Below are 5,684 nucleotides of genomic sequence, written 5' to 3' on the forward strand. Positions count from 1 at the left end.
ACCCTTATAATAACATGCACATCCTCTTGCCTCTGCTAGAGCTCTTTGAGAAGTGGTTGTGAAATAGCAGGAGGTTTTGTAGGTATGCACATAGGATTAGAGTCTGCTCTTGGCAGAATATCCTCATTTATATAAAGAAATGACAGCCACAAAGTTTGAGAGTTAATTAAAACAAAGCTACTAGCTGGCTTGACATATGTTTAAATTTAGGATTGTGAGCCTGCTTGCTAAATTAAATGTTTGCCTCGTAAATTGACTTCAGCAGAGGTGCACAAGTTTTAACTGGGAACAGAATATGGCCGGTGCTGCAGGTAGATCAGTATTTTGTATTTGAGAACAGCCTCAACAATCAAACTCTCTGAAGAGCCTTGTAGGAATTAAAGTCTGGCTACTTCTTGGTGATCATGCTGGAAATGGATGCTCCAGGTCCTTCCTACACATTTTAAGATTAATTGAATCCTGTTGGCGTTCCCAGTAAAATAGTTTATACCCCGTGAGCTGCCTCAGTCCTAAATAAATACACGTTTCTTCTATTAAAGCTCCAGCAGTTTTCCCTCTCCTCTTTCTCCTGAAGTGTTCTGGTAGAGACGAAGCTCTGATTTTGGCCTGTTGGATGCAATGCCTTGGGTATTAATTTGGTACATGCAAAATAAATACGGATTTATGTTTCTGAGAACAAAGAAAGCCTGTGGCTGTTAAGCCTCTAACTGGAAAGGGAAATGGTGTACCTTTCCCAGGCATTTTTTCAAAACAAACATAGGATAAATTAATAGCATCTCAATCCCCACTTGGAAGCTCTTTGCTAGAAAGCTGGGTTGCCTGGTTTGCAGCTCGTGTGTTGAGATGCTGCAGGGCAGAGTACAGCAAAAGTGGGTAGCGGTGTGATGAAGCCTTGGATGAAGGATGAGGAACAGGGGTGGCCAGGAGCACTTGGTCAGCAGATGCTTAGGAGGGCAAGAGAGCATTGCAAAATGCTAACGGGAGTGGATGTGACAGGAGTTCCTGAGATGAAGCCCACAGATGGCACGACAGCATGAAAAGATGTTGGCAATCAGAATTCTCCTGCCTTCTGGTGCCTCTGTCTTCAGTTCCTCAGGGCAAGGACTGATTTGTGAGAAGGACCAGATTCTGACCTTGGGACTCCTGCAGGGGTGGGTAATGGAAAGCAGTGGGTCCTTTCCATCCCTGCAAGAGAGCTGAACAGTTATGGGATCCCCTCTCTTCTGCTAAGTGCTCATGAGTGAGACAAGACCTGGCCTTGCATGCCCCCAGCTGCTGTGCCAGCCTAATGACATGGGTTGGCAGGGCGGGAAGACATGGCTGGAGGGAGGACACATTTGCCTCTCATAGCAAGGGGCAAATGGGAACTAAACTACCACATGAGAGCCTGTTATGTTTCTTCTTGGGTTTGTGGATACCACAGATACATGTTGCTGCTACAGGGGATGCAGTGGGAAACTCTGGTCCAGATCTCTGTGTTCACACTGTGCCCTGTGTCCGATGGCTGCACCCGTAGGGGAAGTCAACTCCTCCACTTACGCTTTGGGTGGATTTTTGGACAGATGTGTGTATGCTGGTGATGCTTTCTCTTTTCTCCAAATCTCATTTTTGACCAGGAGGGGAAAAGCAAAAACAATCTTTAAAAAATGAATGAGCCTCAGCTGTGGCTGTGTCACAACAGAACTTCTTTTTCCACAGCATTTCTTTATCCTGCAGTGTTTATTGGTTGAAGTTCAGCTCAAATATCATGTGGACATAATTGAGTTGTTTTTGTTGTTTTTTTTTTCCCTCTATTTTTCTTTCCTGATAAAAAGCAATGCCCAGGACCTGGCTCCCCTGTTGGCAGGAGCACAACCCTCCTCTGCTGCTTGGCGGGGGGTGTCTGCTGGCATGGCCCCCCCAGCAATCCTGCTGGGCTCCCCCAAATCTGGGATCTGCTTCTGGCTGGCACTCGAGATGCTGTGAAACAATGCAAATGCTTAAATAGCTCACAGAAGTGAGGATGATTACAGGCTTTTAAAAAGAAATTGCAAGCCCTGGCACTGCAGGAGGGCATCCAACCGTGTTCTTGTGTCTGTCAGGGATAGAAAGACAGCATCTATGAATCCTTGTCCCCTGGCTGGAAAGCAAGACAGGGAGTTATTTGTGTTGTGACTGACCGGGGAGTTTATCTGCATAGGACAGACCTATGCACCGTTTTTAGCAGAAAAATAAATAAAATTAAAATGCTGATATTCCCAGTGGATCTACCTTAGCAAGCAAAATCCTCACGGTCAACAGGGAAATCTGCCTGCATCTGCTTCGGGCAGAGCCCAGCAGTGTGGGGTAGGAGAAGGCGGCTAAGGTTGGATGCTGGTGGAGGATGCTCAGGGCCTTGCTTGGAAAGTGGTGCCGTTGCTGGTGGTCGCTCCTCCAGCCTGGTGCAAAGTTGGAAGGAGCAGCTGGGTACATCTGTACCCTGGAGGGGTGCAAAAGCAACCAAGCTGTTGGCAGAGTTTCCCAGAGTGTAACACTCTCTTAACTCCCCTGGCCTCAAATCGGGTGGGTAATTTCACTGATGGTGTGTGGCAGGGGAAATTGCTGATGTCTAAGTTGAAGCACAGTCCTGGAGGACGAGCTAGCGGTGGCTTGCTGCGAGGATATATACTGGAACAGAATGTGAAGCAAGGAGGGATATGAGCCTCATGCATTCCACATTGCAAGCAGTTGCACCAACATATCCAGAGATGCGCTTGACACGGGAATGTGCTTCTTTCCAAGGATCAGCCTGAATCCCTTGCCCATCTCTGGGCCGGAACCATCAGTGGCTGAGGAGAAAAAGCCCTTGCTGCACTTTGCAGGGTTGGAATGGTCCGTGCTCTGCCCACCGGGCTTTGGTGGTCAGCAGGGACCCCAATTCTCCTTGCAAACCCTTGCACAAAACCACATCAGGACGCTTTAGTTCTAGCAGTGTTTTCCTGAAGCAGCCCTCATAGTTTGCGCTCAATTATCAGCGGGGCTCAGTTTGGGGATGAGGTGACAGAGGGGCTACTGCTGGCCATCTGTTCAAGGAACCTTACTTAAAAAGAATGAAAACGGCAAATGTTGTTGCAGTCTTTCTGGCTGGAATAGGCAATGAGCCTTGTCTGCTCCCTCTGCTCTGAACTCAGAGCTGCTGCAATGAATCGGACTGATTCCAAGTCCGGTGGAGCCAGCCAGGGAGACTGCAGTCAAGATGTCCCCAAAACTCCCTGGCTCCCACTTGTCTGAGCACACCATGGATTTTGAGGCCAACAATTTCTGCTCTTCTCAAGGGATTTGGAAGCTCACGCTCTAACAAAGGCAGCTTTGAACACCTTAGCCTTCAGCCTTATGTTTCTGACTATTTCCCATAGCAGCCATTAGCACTTGGAACAGGTATCAGCTTTCAAATTGTGCTTGCCATGGGTTTAGCAAGGCAAAACTTAAAGCAGATTCTCCAATGCACATATGAGAGCAACATAGAGCTGATTTTGAGGAAGGTTTGCAGCTTTGCTATGAACATGAACAGTCTGTGCATTACCAAGCTGAACCTGGAGGAAAGGTCTGCTTTTCTGCCAGCTCACTAGATGCAGCCTGGGATGAGAGGAGCACCACTTGGGTCCAAGGTCTTCTTCTGCAACAAATCAAGAACACTTACGTGCTCAAAATTTCCTTTAACAAGGTATTTGCTAAGTGTGATAAACTCTGCTCATAAGATTGAAAAATAACCTTATGGAAAGGGGAAAGAAGATGCTTAATAGATAGCACTATAGTATCTAGTGCTGAAGACAGCTGGGAGAAAGGGAAAAATAAATCTGGTTATGAGAAAATTTAAGTGAAGTGCATAAAAGCTTAAGTGATACAGGTAATATCATCTCGAGTTACTGCACTCAGCTTCACCAAGTGGAGAGGTGCAAGGGCTATAAAATGTAAATAGAGGAGAATCAAATTCAGAACAGATGTCAAGAAGCACCTTCCCCATTGGAGAATCAAAATCACAGGGAATGACCTGCCAGGCAAGGCTGGAGCAGTCACACCAGAGCTTTCCAAGGTGAGCTGTGTCCCTGGAGCACAAGCCTGGGGTGAAGTACAGAGTGAGATGTGCCAAATGGCCCCTGTGGAATCCTGCCTTCTACATTAGCCATAAAATCAGCTTCAGGATTTTTCATACTGAACAAAAAAATGACTGCCAGCTGCAAGGGGAACCTGGGCAGTTCTTCTCATAGGAACCTCCTGCTTTTTCAGCTCCATGTATTGAAAGCATGCAAGGTTCAGCCTTGGAGGGGGTTCAAACCACCCAGCAGATGCCCTTGCACATGGCCCATGGAATGCCCACCCCAGGGAGGAGGTGACATTGATGTCACTTGAGCAGTGAACCGGTGCAGGGGGAATGTGGGGAGGGCTTCTCCCCAGGACATGAATCTCCCCACCTTACACATGAATCCTGATGGAGCTCATCTTGCAGACATTTATTTCTGCTGGATGAGCGTCTGTTGGCTGAAGTGGCTGCTAGCAGGTGTCTCAAGTGCCCACAGCGCTGAGCCTACCCTTGCTGAGCTGCTTTTCCAGCGGGGGGAAGGCTCTCCTTTCTTAAAATACATCCTCTCCAAGGGCTCTTGTGTTCAAGAGCCAGAAGGAAACCAGGTCCTTTGTCCTTTATTTTCTGTCTTTAAAATGAAAGGCTGAAAAAACAGTGGTTGAGAAGCAGAAAAGCAAGTCAGACGCAGTGCAGGATGAGACGAGAAGATGAGATTGGGAGGGCAGGCGTCTGCCGGTGTTGCAGTGCTGACCCGTGGCCACACACCAGGAGAGCCGAGAGCTCTGTGTCACCAGGACCTCACTGCCCTGGCCCACGGGATCACTTGTACCATGTCAGGTCAGCACTTCTGTTGTGTCTCAAAGGCATGGTCCTCCTCATCTTCAACGAGCTTCATGTCTCCCTCCAGCCTGTTGTGTGGCTTTAGGTAACCATCGGGGAGTGATGGAGTTGCTCAGCCAGTTGGTGTTTTTTCCCATTTTTTTATCTTTTAGAAATGAACGGATATCATAAAGCCACAGGTTTGGATACCGTCCTGTTTCCTTTCTCCTGCCCAGTGTTCCCAGGGTTGCTTTCGTCCTTTCTGTTGCTTCAGAGTCTTTCAGTGCTTCTGGCCTCTGAGACACACAAAGGCATTGAGTAAGGAATTATACAGCTCCCCTCCCATCAGCTGAACCTTATAATTCAACTGAAATCCCATTGTTCTTTAACTCCAATATATGGAAGTACACACAGACTATCTGGATGTCAATGAACAGGCAGTCGTCTCTCTGGCAGATGCTGTCCTGACAGGTATTTCCAACAGCCAGATGCTCCTTTGAAGTGTTTTTTTTTCCTTTTTTGACTACAGAAGATGTCACGGTGGCTTACTTGGAGACGTTCACACTTGGAGAGCTGAAGCTCAGCATGCAGAGTGCTGCCTTCATCCTGAAGGTCCCAAACATCCTTTCTTCTCCTCCTCCTGCATTCTGCAGTCTATTCCTCCCATATTCCTCCTTCTCCTTCCTCTCCTCCTGCCCTGTGATGTAGCCCAGCTGGCCACAAGTCTCCTGTGGCAGCAAAGAACAACCTTGAGTGACTGCGTGTGTGAGAGACAGGGATTAACCTGGGGCCATCAGGAAAACTTGCTGTGACAATCTCTCAGTGC

The sequence above is a fragment of the Columba livia genome, chromosome 14 (genome assembly GCF_036013475.1).
Source record: "Columba livia isolate bColLiv1 breed racing homer chromosome 14, bColLiv1.pat.W.v2, whole genome shotgun sequence".
Lineage (NCBI taxonomy): Eukaryota > Metazoa > Chordata > Aves > Columbiformes > Columbidae > Columba > Columba livia.